Source organism: Triticum aestivum, chromosome 3A, assembly GCF_018294505.1.
Source record: "Triticum aestivum cultivar Chinese Spring chromosome 3A, IWGSC CS RefSeq v2.1, whole genome shotgun sequence".
In the NCBI taxonomy this organism is placed as follows: domain Eukaryota; kingdom Viridiplantae; phylum Streptophyta; class Magnoliopsida; order Poales; family Poaceae; genus Triticum; species Triticum aestivum.
This window is the reverse complement of record NC_057800.1, coordinates 345,909,492-345,928,809: the sequence shown is the minus strand read 5'-3', so window position 1 is coordinate 345,928,809 and position 19,318 is coordinate 345,909,492.

The following is a 19,318-nucleotide window of genomic DNA, read 5'->3' as shown; positions in this document are numbered from 1 at the left end:
GCTGTCGGTGTCAAAACCGGCGCATCTCGGGTAGGGGTCCCGAACTGTGCGTTTAAGGCGGATGGTAATAGGAGGCAGGGGACACGATGTTTACCCAGGTTCGGGCCCTCTTGATGGAGGTAATACCCTACGTCCTGCTTGATTTTTTCTTGATGATATGAGTATTACAATAGTTGATCTACCACGAGATCGTAGAGGCTAAACCCTGGAAGCTAGCCTATGGTATGATTGTTGTTGTCCTACGGACTAAACCCTCCGGTTTATATAGACACCGGAGGGGGCTAGGGTTACACAGAGTCGGTTACAAGGGAGGAGATCTACATACCCGTATTGCCAAGCTTGCCTTCCATGCCAAGGAAAGTCCCATCCGGACACGAGACGAAGTCTTCAATCTTGTATCTTCATAGTCCAACAGTCCGGCCAAAGGATATAGTACGGCTGTCCGGAGACCCCCTAATTGATGCGGAGCATCCCAAGGTCATCCCCATGGACCTACCATCGTCTCACCAAGTGCCTACGGGCCCATGACTCGATCACGCGCAAGAGCCCTTGAAACCAAGGTGACATCTCTCCTCTCACAATCCCACTCCGATGCACATGAAGCATGGCTACTACCTCATATGGATACATTATGCATACTCAGGTACAATGGAGAATCTAAGGAGCAAGGACAAGAAGAATAGGAAGATGGATGAGAAGACGGAGAAGAAGAAGAGCTGCAGGAAATTTCCCAGCCACCGGACAACCGGCCGGGACCGGACGTCCGGCGCCTGAAGCGTCAGCCGAGCTCCAGCCAGCGGACGTCCGGCTCGTACTGGACGACTGGTGCCCCCGCACCCGAAGCGAATGAGCGGACGTCCGGTCCGGACCGGACGACCGGCGCGCCATCACCCGAGGCAACATCAGCGGAAGTCCAGAGCCTCCGGACGTCCGGCGCCCCCATCACAGAGCAGAACCAGCGAACGACCGGAGGACACCGAACGTCCAGCAGCTCCTGAGACACCGGACGACCGGTCCCCAGCGGACGTCCGGTACCTGGCTGCGTCCAGATTCGGGCTCGAGGCCCATGTACCCCTTCACTTCGCCCCCCTTTTGCACTTAGACTATAAATAGACCCCCATTCATCCTAGCTAGGGTTAGCGTTGGTTTAGCTCATTCTTCGAGATAGAGCTTCGCTCATCCATACCGATCTCCTCCTCGAGAGAGACTGCGGCCCCTCTTCGAAGAAGATCAACTTGGATTCAAGACCCCCTCTTGGGCGGCCCCATCAAGACCTCCTTCTAGGAGAAGAACCGGTTACTTGTATCGTCCTTTTTTGACCTTGAATCATCGTGTATCTGTTTGTGTTTCGGGGATCTAGCACATGTGTGATCTATTTCTTGTTGGTTGAGTGTTTCTCTTGTGTTTCCCCTCGTTTTCCCCCTCATGTTCTTCGTGTTCCTCGTAGGGATCCACTCCTTTCGTGAAAGATCGGCCATCTAGGGTTCCACCTTACATCATCTTGGTATCTTGAGCAAGGTTGATTACGATTTCGGAGCCCCCTCTTCGTTTTTCTAGCTTGATTTTGGTTGTTTTTCGTCCTAATCCGAAAATCCCCACAAAAATAGCCCCAAAATTTTTTCTTGTGTTTTGTGAGTTTTGATGATGTTTTGTTGGTTTTGATCCGTGAATTTGTTGCGTTGCAAGTAGATCTAGCCTTCCCCCACCACTTCCACCTCGAAATCCCTCCCAAATTCCCCATATTCCCCACAAAAATCACCTCCCGGATCTAGAATCTCATGTTGACCCCGACCACCGGACGACCGGCACATCACCGGACATCCGGCGACCCAGGAAGCACCGGATGTCCGACCCGACCGGACGACCGGCGACCGCTCCTTCCACCACTTCATCCGCTACACCACCACCGACTTTCCGCACTCTTTGACATTATCCCAACCCACACCACCACCTAACCGCCACCTACTCCGACAATTTTGGTCGCCTTTGGTTTTGAGAATTTGAGTTGCGGTACCATATCCTTTTGTGTTTCGGCTATCTAGGTACGGTTTGACATCGACACCACCGCCGCTCATTTTTTGCCACGGATGCGTCATCAACATCGGTCAACAACAACGACCACCTCGACAATGACTTGGTATTCGTGCCACCATTTTGACACCATACCGGAAGCAAGACCGGTAACCTCATCTTGGTATTGGACATATCATTCTTGCCATCACATTGTTAGCCATCATCGCCTGACTCCTTTGCGTTGCTTACCCATAGAGACTAGCCATTGAGTATTGCCGGCAACGAGACTTGTGCACTTTAGTGATCATACTTCCCCATAGCATACATACACGCATCATTGTTGATTATATTGTTATCATCTCTTATGTCACAAAGTTGTCATCGCATACTCACTTGCTATCTTGGTTCATCAAGCGTCGCATAAGAAAAGAGCTCAAACATCAAAGAGCCAACCAAGCTTTTAAGCAAAGAGGAAAGATAAGCAAAGAGCTTTTAAGCAAGAACCATAGCATCATACAACATTAAGATTGTCATACTCGATCATCTTGGATCATATCATAGCAACACCTTGCATAAAACATATTTGGGATAGAAGCCGTTGCATTTTTGCTAAGTAGGTTGTGCACAAGTTCTTGTATCCGCCTATCGTGTAATCGTGCTAGCGTCTCTCTAGTGTTGTGCAACAAGAGCATTCTTGTGGATTCCACATTTTGGCTCACCCTTGGTTGCTCAACCCCACTTATCTTTTTGCGTGTGTGTTTCCGTGTACCGTATATGCTTGGTCTACTTGTTACATTGCATCTTGCGAATCTTTTCCAACATTCTTGAATCTTGCTTACATTCACATTAAAAATTGTGCCACCATCCTAACCAAGCTCCACCAAAAGCTTTTACTTGTGTAGGTGTGAGAACCGACAAGAATTGGTACCAATTGTGCTATTTCCTTGTTACACATTGGAGTCATCTTTGATCCATTGTCAACATCGGTCAAGGTACATTTGATATTGGTTCTTCCCTTTCTTCCACTCACACTTGTCTTGGAATGATGGATAGGCCAAGTACTTCTACCAACCCACTCTTCATGGAGCAAGACGACGACATGAACTCCTTCGTCACCAAGAGTCACCTCTTTGGTGCACAACGTGCTTTGCATCAAGAGCAACAAGCTATGAGTGAACGCATCGACAACCTTGCCGCCGACTTGCGACTTTCCGAGCAACGTACAAGGGACTACTTTGACAACAAGCTCGACGATCACAAGCAAGAGAATGACGCAAGGATGGACGAGATTCGCGCTTTGTTGCTCAACCGCTCTTCTTCCACTTCAAGAAGGAGCCGTTCAAGTCGACACTCCGACGACACCATCTCCGGTTCAAGTACACCGACATCGAACACTCTTCGACGAGCCGCGCGCAACGAGCGTCAAGCAAACCTCAATCCACTTCGAGACACCGACTCGCAAGAACATCGACAACGTCAAGCCGAAGAAGCCTTTGCGCTAGCTCAAGAACGGCATCGCCAACGTCAACACGAACAAGAGGAGCGAGCGCGACAACATCAAGATGCACAAGACGCCGAGGCGGAACGCCAAGAACAACAACTACGTGAAGCTCAAGCACTTGAAGCGCAACGTGCCCTTCATGAATCAAGTCGTGCCGTAGCCGACCGAGGCCGACAAGCTCGACTACATCGAGAAGCACTTCGCGATGAAGCTCGAGAAAGAATTTACCAAAGACGTGTGCGTCAACAAGCTCCTCGTCAAGATCGACAAGCGCCTCGTCAAGATAGACAAGCTCCCCTCAAGCTCGCCAAGACCATCAAGTTCACCAAGAGCATGAAAACAATGGGAATCCTCCGCGGCAAGAGCAACACGAGGTTGACAACCCTCCGCGTCAAGAGTACCACGAGTTGGACAATCATCTACAACATGGGCGTCATCATCCCCGACCCCAACACAATGAAGAGCAACGCTACGGCAAGCTCAAGTTCACCATGCCCAAGTTCAATGGAAGCAACGATCCCGAAGAATACCTTTCATGGGCATTGAAAGTTGACAAGATCTTTCGTTTGCACAATTATGAAGAAGAGAAGAAGATCGCGATGGCATCCCTTGAGTTCCAAGATTATGTCCTCATTTGGTGGGAACAAGTCATTGAGCGCCGCGAGGCAAGAGGTGATCCACCCATCACTACTTGGGCACAAATGAAGGATGTCATGAGAGCACGCTTCGTGCCTACCTACTACAACCGCGACCTCTTCAAGAAACTCCAACAACTCAAGCAAGGAACTAAGAGCGTTGAAGAATACTACAAAGAGATGGAGATTGCAATGATAAGAGCCAATGTGACGGAAGATGATGAGCAAACTATGGCACGTTTCCTGAATGGACTCAATCATCCCATCAAGAAGATCGCCGACTTCCAACCATACTCAAATCTCATCGAGCTCGTGCACCAAGCTACCAAAGCGGAACGCCAAGTGCAAGATGACTTCAAGTATGCCAAGTTCTCATCTAAGTCCTACGGCTTCTCCAATAACCACGCTTCAACGACTCCAACGCCGACTACAAGAACGTCTACTTCCAACATCGACAAGCCGACTTCCAAGAAAGCTTCGTCACCTACAAGTCATCCTCCTACGAACAACTTCAAGCCGAGAGCTTCATCATCATCTACCCCAACCGATGAGACCGTCAAGACGAGTTCCCTCAAGTGTTTCACTTGCGGAGGCCGAGGCCACAAGTCCTATGAGTGCACCAACAAGCGCACAATGATCTTCAACGACGATGGCACTTATGATTCCATGAGCGAAGGAGAAATGGAAGCCCTTGAGCAAGTGGCCATGCACCGCCAAGTGAACAATGAAGATGAACAAGTCTTTTGTGATGAAGACTCAAGTCCCGCACTTGTTGTCTCCAAGGTCTTGACTCTTCAACATCAACAAGACGAAGATCAAAGATGCCATATCTTTCACACAAAGGTCGGCATCAATGGACGATCCGTCAAGGTCATCATCGATGGAGGGAGTTGCCACAACTTAGAAAGTGAAAAACTATGCTCCAAGCTCCAATTGGTCAAGATGAAGCACCCTCACCCCTACAATGTTCAATGGCTAAGCGACATCGGCACCATACAAGTCGAGCATAGAGTACAAGTCTCTTTCAAGATCGGCGCCTATGAAGACACATTGGAATGTGATGTCCTTCCGATGACCGTTTGCCACCTCCTCCTTGGACGGCCATGGCAATTTGACCGAGGTGTCATTCACAATGGGCGTACAAATCACTATAGCTTCAAGATGAACGGGAAAGAGTTCGTGCTACGTCCTATGTCTCCAAGCCAAGTGATAGCCGACAAGCAAGCCACCCATCATGGAGAAAATAGTGAGAGAGCGATCCACCAAAAAGAAAGTGAGCGCCACAAGCCCAAATTGAGTGACTCCACGATGAGCGACAAGAAAAACTTAGTTCTCTTTGCCACCAAACGTGAGATGAGAGAAGTGTGTGAGAACCCATCAAGTGTCCTACACTATGTCCTATTGTGCAAGGACGAGGCCACAACAACTAACAACTCTCACGATCTACCTTTGGTGGTATCTTCTCTCTTGCAGGAATTCCAAGATGTTTTCTCCGATGAGCTACCTCCGGGTCTATCTCCACTACGAGGCATTGAGCACCGAATTGATCTCATCCCCAGAGCGCCGCTTCCCAACAAAGCTCCATACCGCGTCAACCCCGAAGAAACCAAAGAAATACAAAGGCAAGTAAAGCATCTCATAGACCATGGTCATGTGCGTGAAAGTTTGAGTCCTTGTGTCGTACCGGTCATTCTTGTGCCAAAACGTGACGGTAGCTTTCGCATGTGCTCCGATTGTAGACCTATCAATGCTATCACCGTTAGATATAGGTACCCCATTCCACGCCTTGATGATATGCTTGATGAACTTAGCGGTGCCACTATATTTTCCAAAATTGATCTTAAGAGTGGTTACTATCAAATCCGCATACAAGAGGGTGATGAATGGAAAACCGCCTTCAAAACCAAGTTTGGTTTGTATGAGTGGTTAGTCATGCCTATGGGTCTCTCGGAAGCACCGGGCACTTTTATGCGCCTTATGAATCATGTCTTTCGCCCTTACATTGGTATATTTGTTGTGGTTTACTTCGATGACATTCTTGTGTTTAGCAAATCTATCCAAGAACATGTCACCCATGTCCGCACCGTTTTGCAAACTCTTAGAAAAGAGCGTCTCTATGCTAATATGGAGAAATGCCTATTTGGTGTTGATAAGCTCGTTTTCTTGGGTTTTGTGGTCTCTTCTAAGGGTGTTCATGTTGATGAATCTAAGATCAATGCTATTAAAACTTGGCCCCAACCAACCAATTTGCAACAAGTGCGTAGTTTTCTTGGTTTAGCCGGTTTCTACCGTCGATTTGTGAAGGATTTTAGCACCATTGCTTCACCTTTGCATGCTTTGAGCAAGAAGAACGCGCCTTTTGTTTGGGGACCATCTCAAGATATTGCTTTCAATGAGCTTAAGAATTTGCTTACTCATGCTCCCATGCTTGCTTTACCCAACTTCGACAAGCCTTTTGAGATTCATTGCGATGCTAGCGGTAATGGCATAGGAGGCGTGTTAACGCAAGAGAAGCGCCCCATAGCTTACTTTAGTGAGAAACTTTCCGGAGCGCAACTCAACTATCCCATCTATGACAAAGAGCTATATGCTTTAGTCCGCATTTTACATGAATGGGAACATTACCTTCGTCCCCACGAGTTTATCATTCATACTGATCATGAGACCCTCAAGTATCTCAAGGGTCAAACTAAGTTGAACAAGCGTCATGCTAAATGGAGTGAATTCATTGAGTCTTTTCCCTATGTCATCAAGTACATCAAGGGTAAAGAAAACATCGTCGCGGATGCTCTTTCCCACATATGCATGCTAGTCACGCAACTCGAGTTAGATGTCATTGGCTTCGAGCATATCAAAGATTTGTATGCGCATGATGACACTTTTGCCACCCCTTATGCCAAGTGTTTGTCGAATACATCATGGGAGCGCTATTACATCAAAGACGGCTACCTTATGAGAGCTAACAAACTTTGCATCCCCAAGTCATCCCTTCGTTTATTGCTTTTGAAGGAATCACATGGAGGAGGATTAATGGGACACTTTGGATGCGATAAGACGTTCGCCACGCTCTCGAAGAGCTACTTTTGGCCAAAGATGTTTCGGGACGTCAATCACTTCACCAACCGATGTTCGACATGCCGCAAAGCTAAGTCCACAACTCAATCTCATGGCCTCTATATGCCTCTACCGATTCCATACCAACCATGGGAAGATATTAGCATGGAATTTGTGCTTGGTTTGCCTAGAGCTCGAAATGGCAAGGATTCCATTTTTGTTGTCATGGACCGTTTCTCCAAAACGGCTCATTTCATTCCTTGCAACAAGATAGACGATGCTTCACATATTGCAAATTTGTTTTGTAGGGAAATCTTGCGCCTTCATGGAGTGCCAAAGACTATCGTCTCAGACCGCGACGTCAAGTTCCTTAGCTACTTTTGGAAGACTCTATGCGCCAAGCTCGGAATCAAGCTACTCTTCTCCACGGCATACCATCCTCAAACCGACAGCCAAACGGAGGTGACAAACCGCACACTCTCCGCTCTACTTTGAGTACTCATCAAGAAGAACATCAAGGAGTGGGAGGAGTGTCTACCCATCGCCGAGTTCGCATACAACCGAGCAAGACACTCAACAACCGGCAAGTCCCCTTTCGAGGTCGTCTACGGATTCAACCCTTTGTCACCATTGGACATTCTTCCTCTACCACTCCAAGAGCGCATCAATTTGGACGCAAGTGCGCATGTGACACATCTCAAGAAGATGCATGAAGATACAAGAAACACCATCGAGCACCAAGTTCAACGCCTTGCGACCAAGCTCAACTTGAACAAGCAACCTATGGTCTTCAACATTGGTGATCAAGTGTGGCTACACCTTCGCAAGGACCGCTTCCCACAAGAACGCAAATCCAAGCTTCGTCCACGAGCGGATGGAACCTTCAAGGTGCTTGCACGCTACAATGACAACGCTTACAAGATCGACCTTCCACGCGACAAGTACAACGTGAGCGACATCTTCAACGTCAAAGATCTCTCTCCTTTCCATGGTGATGAAGATTTTGATCCGAGGACGGATCTTCCCCATGGGAGGGGAGATGATGCGGAGCATCCCAAGATCATCCCCATGGACCTACCATCGTCTCACCAAGTGCCTACCGGGCCCATGACTTGATCACGTGCAAGAGCCCTTGAAACCGAGGTGACATCTCTCCTCTCACAATCCCACTCTGATGCACATGAAGCATGGCTACTACCTCATATGGATACATTATGCATACTCAGGTACAATGGAGAATCTAAGGAGCAAGGACAAGAAGAAGAGGAAGATGGACGAGAAGACGGAGAAGAAGAAGAGCTGCAGGAAATTTCCCAGCCACCAGACGACCGTCCGGGACCGGACGTCCGGCGCCTGAAGCGTCAGCCGAGCTCCAGCCAGTGGACGTCCGGCCCGGACCGGACGACCGGTGCCCCTGCACCCGAAGCGAACAAGCGGACATCCGGTCCGGACCGGACGACCGGCGCACCAGCACCTGAGGCAACATCAGCGGAAGTCCGGAGCTTCCGGACGTCCGGCGCCCCCATCACAGAGCAGAACCAGCGGACGACCGGAGGACACCGGACGTCCGGCAGCTCCTGAGACACCGGACGACCGGTCCCCAGCAGACGTCCGGTACCTGGCCGCGTCCAGATTCGGGCCCGAGGCCCATGTACCCCTTCACTTCGCCCCCTTTTTGCACTTAGACTATAAATAGACCCCCCATTCATCCTAGCTAGGGTTAGCGTTGGTTTAGCTCATTCTTCGAGATAGAGCTTCGCTCATCCATACCGATCTCCTCCTCGAGAGAGACTACGGCCCCTCTTCGGAGAAGATCAACTTGGATTCAAGACCCCCTCTTGGGCGGCCCCATCAAGACCTCCTTCTAGGAGAAGAACCGGATACTTGTATCGTCCTTTGTTGACCTTGAATCATCTTGTATCTGTTTGTGTTTCGGGGATCTAGCACATGTGTGATCTATTTCTTGTTGGTTGAGTGTTTCTCTTGTGTTTCCCCTCGTTTTCCCCCTCGTGTTCTTCGTGTTCCTCGTAGGGATCCGCTCCTTTCGTGAAAGATCGGCCATCTAGGGTTCCACCCTACATCACTAATCCAGGACTCCCTCAGTAGCCCCCGAACCAGGCTTCAATGACGATGAGTCCGGCGCGCAGGTTGTCTTCGGCATTGCAAGGCGGGTTCTTCTCCAAATCCTGAATATCTGCTGAGTAGTGTCCGGCTCCCCATAAATGTTGCACTTCTTAGCTTTTGTGCCCAATAAGGGCTATCTTCCACATGTCGAGCGAATGCGAGGAGCCAGGGCATTTTTACATTCGCCATCCTAGCCATGTAAATAAACTGTCTATTAAAGGGACGGGGATTCTTAGATCCAAACCACACCATCCTCCCACGGTGAGTATCCATCAGAGCGCGCTCGGAAAAATCCATTCCAACATGGCCGGCCACCGCAGCTCCTCCTCCCACTCCCATAGCCCTAAGCCCGATGACTGGGAGAAGTGTTCCGTCCCGCACAGCCAATTAGTAGAGTTGCAGACCCAGGGATTCCTCCCTCCAGCATATATGGTCCCCGTTCGAGCCGGGATTGCCACCTATAATGGCGGGGAGCAAGCGGAGAGCTTCCCCAATCCCTCCAAGGGGGAGCGGGTATGCCTTGTCCCCTATTTACTAAGGGGACTTGGATTTCCAATCCATCCGTTCCTCCACGGGCTCGTGGAGTTTTACGGCCTCCAGTTGCATAATTTCACCCCTGCTTTCATATTACACATTGCTGGTTATGTTGCCCTATGCGAGCTATTTCTGGGTTGCGAGGCTCATTTCGGGCTGTGGAAGAGGCTATTATGCCTGGTGCCCCGTACACAGGAGGGGTCACTATATCAAGTGGGCGGAGCCGAAATATGGCGCATTGCCGGGACCGGATACCTGTCCGGCACCTCGAAGAAGACGTCCGAAGTCTGGCCTTCGGAGTGGTTTTACATGGAGGACGTCCCCCTTCCAGATCCTATTCGGAGGGGTCTTCCCGAGTTCAACAATGCTCCTTTGAAGAAACGCCAAAGTTGGCGCCCACAGAGCCCCCCGGAGGAAGACAACGGAGAAGTCCTTTACCTGATGGACCGGATTAAAGTGGTGGCCCAATCAGGATTGACGATAATCGAGGTCATGTCAATATGCATAATGCGGGGGGTGCAAGCACTTCAATATCGAGGGCACCCCGTGTGGTGCTTTAACGGGGAAGATGATGCCACCCGCTGTGGGCGTAAGGGACCGGACTCATCTGCTGCTCTAGCAAAAATTCTGTCCGAGTTGTTCAAGGGAGAGTGAGGGAGTCCTGGATTAGGGGGTCTCCAGACAGCCGGACTATATCCTTTGGCCGGACTGTTGGACTATGAAGACACAAGATTGAAGGCTTCGTCCCGTGTCCGTATGGGACTCTACTTGGCGTGGAAGGCAAGCTAGGCAATACAGATATGTATATCTCCTCCTTTGTAACCGACCTTGTGTAACCCTAGCCCCCTCCGGTGTCTATATAAACCGGAGGGTTTTAGTCCATAGGACAACAGACAATCATACCATAGGCTAGCTTCTAGGGTTTAGCCTCTCCGATCTCGTGGTAGATCAACTCTTGTAATACTCATATCATCAAGAACAATCAAGCAGGACGTAGGGTATTACCTCCATCAAGAGGGCCTGAACCTGGGTAAACATCGTGTCCCCTGCCTCCTGTTACCATCCGCCTTAGACGCACAGTTCGGGACCCCTTACCCGAGATCCCCCGGTTTTGACACCGACATTGGTGCTTTCATTGAGAGTTCCACTGTGTCTTCACCACAAAGGCTTGATGGCTCCTTCGATCATCGCTAGCGATGCGGTCCAGGGTGAGGCTTTCCTCCCCAGACAGATCTTCATATTCGGCGGCTTTGCACTGCGGGCCAATTCGCTTGGCCATCTGGAGCAGATTGAGAGCTACGCCCCTGGCCATGAGGTCAGATTTGGAAACTTGAACTACACGGCTGACGTCCACGGAGACTTGATCTTCGACGGATTCGGACCCATGTCAGACGTGCCATACAGTCATGACGAGCATGATGTAACTCTGCCGTCGAACAATGTTCGGGAGATCGCATCCGCAACTACTCCGTCCATCAATCCGGAGCAAGTCGTGCCATCCGAGAGCCGAGGTATGGACCCCGCCACGGAGGCCGCACTCTCAGTGGCAATAGAGCCGGATACTGATTTCACACCTTACGGGAGCCGTGTCACCGAACCACTGGATTCGTCTCCGGCCACGGACTCCGAGCCGCTCATATCCGTGCCCATCGAGTCCGACTGGGCACTGATCATGGAGTTCACCTCCGCGGATATCTTTCGGCACTCACCTTTTGGAGATGTGCTAAATTCATTAAGGTCTCTCTCCCTATCAGGAGAACCTTGGTCGAACTATGTCCGGCTAGAATGGGATGCGGACGATGAAGGAATTCGCTGCCCACCCACCACCCACTTAGTAGCCACTGTCGATGACTTAACCGAGATGCTCGACTTCGGCTCCGAAGACTTCGACGGTATGGATGACGAAGCCGGAGACGAATAGGATCCACCGCCCTCGGGGCACTAGACCGCCACCTCATCATATGATATATACATGGTGGACACCCCCAAAGAAGCCAATGGTGACGAGACAGCGGAGGATGACCCCTCCAAGAAGCAACCCAAGCGCCGACATCAGCGGCGCCACTCTAAGTCCCGCCACAACAAGAGCAGTGATACCGGCACAGGAGATAATAACACTCCGGATAGCGCCGAAGACAACAACAATCCCCTCCAGCACGGTGTAGAGCTAGAGGACGAACAAGCTAGCCCTCTAGAGCAGGCAGCAGATGGAGAACCGGAGGAGGACAATTACATGCCTCTCTCCGAAGACGAGGCGAGCCTCGGCGACGACGAGTTCATCGTGCCTGAGGACCCCGTCGAGCAAGAGTGCTTCAAGCGCCGGCTTATGACCACGGCAAATAGCCTAAAGAAGAAACAACAATAGCTTCAAGATGATCAAGACTTGCTAGCAGACAGGTGGACCGAAGTCCTTGTGGCCAAGGAGCATGAACTCGAGCGCCCGTCCAAAAGTTACCTAAAACGCAGGTTGCTACCTCACCTCGAGGAGGAAGCATTGAAACCTCATTCACCAGTGTATGATGCGGCTGACCGACCACTACGCGGCCGAGCCAGAGAGGCGTTTCAGCCTAAAGTTCAAACCGCACCCCGTCGCCACTCAGTCAAAAATACTGCCCGGGGTAACACAGAGGACCCGCGAGACATCTTGGACAGTAAGGCAAAAATCGCAAGGTCAATATACGGGACACGAGCACGTGCGCCCACACGGGACGATGATCGTCGCGTCGGATACACCAAGAGCAAATCTGGCCGGGCCGAATACAGCAGACAAGACTCATACGAACTACGTCGGGATATAGCCCGACACAGAGGTGCCGCACACCCCCTAAGCTTCACTGATGAAGTTATGAATCATGAATTCCCAAAGGGTTTCAAACCCGTAAATATCGAATCATACGATGGCACAAGAGATCCCGCTGTATGGATTGAGGATTTCCTCCTTCACATCCACATGGCTCGCGGTGATGATTTACATGCCATCAAGTACCTCCCACTAAAACTCAAAGGACCAACTTGGCATTGGCTGAATAGCTTGCCAGCAGATTCCGTTGGCAGTTGGGAGGATTTGGAAGATGCATTTCTTGACAACTTCCAGGGAACTTATGTGCGGCCACCGGATGCTGTCACATAACCCAGCAGCCAGGGGAATCGGCCAGACAATTCTGGACACGGTTGCTACCTCTTGACCACTGCGTTGGTTTTCCCCGAAGATGAAGGGATGATGCAGCAAAGTAGCGTAAGAATTTCCCTCAGTTTTTGAGAACCAAGGTATCAATCCAGTAGGAGGCTACACGCGAGTCCCTCGTACCTTCACAAAACAAATAAATCCTCGCAACCAACGCAAACAGGGGTTGTCAATCCCTATAAGGCCACTTACGAGAGTGAGATCTGATAGATATGATAAAGATAATATTTTTGGTATTTTTGTGATAAAGATGCAAAGTAAAATAAAGGCAAAGTAAATAACAAAGGAAATAACTAAGTAGTAGGAGATTAATATGATAAAGATAGACCCGGGGGCCATAGGTTTCACTAGTGGCTTCTCTCAAGAGCATAAGTATTCTACGGTGGGTGAACAAATTACTGTTGAGCAATTGACAAAATTGAGCATACTTATGAGAATATCTAGGTATGATCATGTATATAGGCATCACGTCCGAGACAAGTAGACCGACTCCTGCCTACATCTACTACTATTACTCCACTCGTCGACTGCTATGCAGCATGCATCTAGAGTATTAAGTTAAAAACAGAGTAACGCCTTAAGCAAGATGACATGATGTAGAGGGATAGACTCATGCAATATGAATAAAACCCCATCTTGTTATCCTAGATGGCAACAATACAATATGTGCCTTGCTGCCCCTACTGTCACTGGGAAAGGACACCGCAAGATTGAACCCAAAGCTAAGCACTTCTCCCATTGCAAGAAAGATCAATCTAGTAGGCCAAACCAAACTGATAATTTGAAGAGAATTGCAAAGATAACCAATCATACATAAAGAATTCAGAGAAGATTCAAATATTATTCATAGATAGACTTGATCATAAACCCACAATTCATCGGTCTCAACAAACACACCGCAAAAAGAAGATTACATCGAATAGTTCTCCACAAGAGAGGGGGAGAACATTGTATTGAGATCCAAAAAGAGAGAATAAGCCATCTAGCTACTAACTATGGACCCGTAGGTCTGAGGTAAACTACTCACACTTCATCGGAGAGGCTATGGTGTTGATGTAGAAGCCCTCCGTGATCGATGCCCCCTCCGGCGGAGCTCCGAAACAGGCCCCAAGATGGGATCTCGTGGATACAGAAAGTTGCAGCGGTGGAATTGGGTTTTTGGCTCCGTATCTGATTGTTTGGGGGTACGTAGGTATATATAGGAGGAAGGAGTACATCGGTGGAGCAACAGGGGGCCCACGAGGATGGAGGGCGCGCCTGGTGGGGGTGGGCGCGCCCCCCTACCTCGTGGCCTCCTCTTTTCTTTCTTGACGTAGGGTCCAAGTCTCCCGGGTCTTGTTCGTTGAGAAAATCACGTTCCCAAAGGTTTCATTCCGTTTGGACTCCGTTTGATATTCCTTTTCTTCGAAACCCTAAAACAAGCAAAAAACAACAATTCTGGGTTGGGCCTCCGGTTAATAGATTAGTCCCAAAAATAGTATAAAAGTGGATAATAGAGCCCAATAATGTCCAAAACAGTAGATAATATAGCATGGAGCAATCAAAAATTATAGATACGTTGGAGACATATCAAGCATCCCCAAGCTTAATTCCTGCTCGTCCTCGAGTAGGTAAATGATAAAAACAGAATTTTTGATGCGGAGTGCTACTTGGCATAATTTTAATGTAATTCTTCTTAATTGTGGTATGAATATTCAGATCAGAAAGATTCAAGAAAAAAGTTCATATTGACATAAAAATAATAATACTTCAAGCATACTAACAAAGCAATTATGTCTTCTCAAAATAACATGGCTAAAGAAAGTTATCCCTACAAAATCATATAGTCTGGCTATGCTCATCTTCACCACACAAAATATTTAAATCATGCACAACCCCGATGACAAGCCAAGCAATTGTTTCATACTTTTGACATTCTCAAAACTTTTTCAATTTTCACGCAATACATGAGCGTGAGCCATGGACATAGCACTATAGGTGGAATAGAATGGTGGTTGTGGAGAAGACAAAAAGGGGAAGATAGTCTCACATCAACTAGGCGTATCAACGGGCTATGGAGATGCCCATCGATAGATATCAATGTGAGTGAGTAGGGATTGCCATGCAACGGGTGCACTAGAGCTATAAGTATATGAAAGCTCAAAAATAAACTAAGTGGGTGTGCATCCAACTTGCTTGCTCATGAAGACCTAGGGCAATTTGAGGAAGCCCATCATTGGAATATACAAGCCAAGTTCTATAATGAAAAATTCCCACTAGTATATGAAAGTGATAACATGAGAGACTCCCTACTATGAATATCATGGTGCTACTTTGAAGCACAAGTGTGGTAAAAGGATAGTAGCATTGTCCCTTCTCTCTTTTTCTCTCATTTTTTTATTTGGGCCTTTTCTCTTTTTTATGGCCTCTTTTCTTTCTTTTTTTTCATCCGGAGTCTCATCCCGACTTGTGGGGGAATCATAGTCTCCATCATCCTTTCCTCACTGGGACAATGCTCTAATAATGATGATCATCACACTTTTATTTTTCTTACAACTCAACAATTACAACTCGATACTTAGAACAAAATATGACTCTATATGAATGCCTCCGGCGGTGTACTGGGATATGCAATGAATCAAGAGTGACATGTATGAAAGAATTATGAACGGTGGCTTTGCCACAAATACGATGTCAACTACACGATCATGCCAAGCAATATGACAATGATGGAGTGTGTCATAATAAACGGAATGGTGGAAAGTTGCATGTCAATATATCTCGGAATGGCTATGGAAATGCCATAATAGGTAGGTATGGTGGCTGTTTTGAGGAAGGTATATGGTGGGTGTATGATACCGGCGAAAGGTGCGCGGTATTAGAGAGGCTAGCAAAGGTGGAAGGGTGAGAGTGCGTATAATCCATGGACTCAACATTAGTCAAAAAGAACTCATATACTTATTGCAAAAATCTAAAAGTTATCAAAGCAAAGTATTACGCGCATGCTCCTAGGGGATAGATTGGTAGGAAAAGACCATCGCTCGTCCCCAACCGCCACTCATAAGGAAGACAATCAAAAAATAAATCATGCTCCGACTTCATCACATAACGGTTCACCATACGTGCATGCTATGGGAATCACAAACTTCAACACAAGTATTCTTCAAATTCACAACTACTCAACTAGCACAAATTTAATATCACCATCTTCATATCTCAAAACAAGTATCAAGCATCGAACTTCTCATAGTATTCAACACACTCATAAGAAAGTTTTATTATTAATCTTGTGTACCAAGCATATTAGGATTTTAAGCAAATTACCATGCTATTAAATACTCTCAAAATAATCTAAGTTAAGCATGAGAGATCAATAGTTTCTATAAAACAAATCCACCACCGTGCTCTAAAAGATATAAGTGAAGCACTAGAGCAAAATTATATAACTCAAAAGATATAAGCGAAGCACATAGAGTATTCTAACAAATTCCAAATCATGTATGGCTCTCTCAAAAGGTGTGTACAGCAAGGATGATTGTGGTAAACTAACAAATAAAGACTCAAATCATACAAGACGCTCCAAGCAAAACACATATCATGTGGTGAATAAAAATATAGCTCCAAGTAAAGTTACCGATAGAAGTAGACGAAAGAGGGGATGCCTTCCGGGGCATCCCCAAGCTTTGGCTTTTAGGTGTCCTTAGATTATCTTGGGGGTGCCATGGGCATCCCTAAGCTTAGGCTCTTGCCACTCCTTGTTCCATAATCCATCAAATCTTTACCCAAAACTTGAAAACTTCACAACACAAAACTTAAAGTAGAAAATCTCGTGAGCTCCGTTAGCGAAAGAAAATAAAAGACCACTTCAAGGTACTGTAATGAACTCATTATTTATTTATATTGGTGTTATACCTACTGTATTCCCACTTCTCTATGGTTTATAAACTATCTTACTAGCCATAGATTCATCAAAATAAGCAAACAACACACGAAAAACAGAATCTGTCAAAAACAGAACAGTCTGTAGTAATCTGTAGCTAGCGCAAGATCTGGAACCCCAAAAATTCTAAAATAAATTTCTGGACGTGAGGAATTTATCTATTAATCATATGAAAAAATAATTAACTATATATCACTTTCCAAATAAAAATTACAGCAGTTCTCGTGAGCGCTAAAGTTTCTGATTTTTACAGCAAGTTCAACAAGACTTTCCCCAAGTCTTCCCAACGGTTCTACTTGGCACAAACACTAATTAAACACAAAAAACACAACCAAAAAAGATGCTAGATAAATTATTTATTACTAAACATGAGCAAAAAGCAAGGAATAAAAATAAAATTGGGTTGCCTCCCAACAAGCGCTATCGTTTAATGCCCCTAGCTAGGCATAACAAGCAAGAATAGATCTAGGTATTGCCATCTTTGGTAGGCAATCCATAAGTGGCTCTCATAATAGATTCATAAGGTAATTAGTTTTCTTTCTAGGAAAGTGTTCCATGCCTTTCCTTAATGGAAATTGGAATCTAATATTTCCTTCCTTCATATCAATAATTGCACCAATCGTTCTAAGGAAAGGTCTACCAAGAATAATAGGACATGAGGATTGCAATCTATGTCAAGAACAATAAAGTCTACGGGTACATAATTCCTATTTGCAACAATAATAACATCATTAATTCTTCCCATAGGTTTCTTAATAGTGGAATCCGCAAGGTGCAAGTTTAGAGAGCAATCATCAAAATCACGGAAACCTAACAAATCACACAAAGTCTTTGGAATCGTGGAAACACTAGCACCCAAATCACATAAAGCATAGCATTCATGATCTTTAATTTTAATTTTAATAGTTGGTTCCCACTCATCATAAAGTTTCTAGGGATAGAAACTTCCAATTCAAGTTTTTCTTCATAAGATTGCATCAAGGCATCAACGATATGTTTAGTAAATGCTTTATTTTGACTATAAGCATGAGGAGAATTTAGCACATATTGCAACAAGGAAATACAATCAATCAAAGAGCAATTTTCATAGTTAAATTCCTTCAAATCCATAATAGTGGGTTTAGCAACATCTAGGGTTTTAATTTCTTCAATCCCACTTTTATCAATTTTAGCATCAAGATCAACAAATTCCGAATTCTTGGAACGCCTTCTAGGTAAAGGTGGATCATATTCAGTCCCATCATTATCAAGATTCATATTGCAAAACAAATATTTAATAGGGGACACATCAATAATTTTTAGATCTTCATCTTTATTTTCATAGGAACTAGAACACGCTCTTATAAAGGCATCTTTCTTAGCACACATCCTAGCGGTCTTTCTTTGCACTCATCAACGCAAATTCTAATAGCTTTGAGAGACTCATTGATATCATGCTTAGGTGGAATAGATCTAAGTTTCAAACAATCAACATCAAGAGAAATCCTATCAACGTTCCTAGCCAAATCATCAATCTTAAGCAATTTTTCTTCAATCATAGCATTAAAATTCTTTTGCGAAGTAATAAATTATTTAATATTAGATTCAAAATCAGAGGGCATCTTATTATAATTTCCATAAGAATTGTTGTAGGAATTACCATAATTATTAGAGGGATTACTAGGATAAGGCCTAGGATTAAATTTCCTCTATACGCGTTGTTACCAAAATTGTTCCTACCAACAAAATTCACATCCATAGATTCATTATTATTCTCAATCAAAGTAGACAAGGGCATATCATTAGGATCAGAAGAAACACTCTTATTAGCAAATAATTTCATAAGTTCATCCATCTTTCCACTCAAAACATTAATTTCTTCTATCGCATGCACCTTTTTATTAGTAGATCTTTCAGTATGCCATTGAGAATAATTAACCATAATATTATCTAGGAGTTTAGTAGCTTCTCCTAAAGTGATTTCCATAAAAGTGCCTCCCGCGGCCGAATCTAAAAGATTTCTAGAAGCAAAATTCAATCCGGCATAAAAATTCTGAATAATCATCCACAAATTTAAACCATGAGTAGGGCAATTACATATCATTAATTTCATTCTCTCCCAAGCTTGTGCAACATGTTCGTGATCAAGTTGCTTAAAATTCATAATATCGTTTCTAGGAGAGATGATCTTAGCGGGAGGAAAATACTTAGAGATAAAAGCATCTTTGCACTTGTTCCATGAATCAATACTATTTTTAGCAAAGACGAAAACCAAGCTTTAGCACGTTCTCTAAGCAAAAAAGCAAATAGCTTCAATTTAACAGTATCATTATCCACATCTTTCTTCTTTTGCATGTCACACAAATCAACGAAGC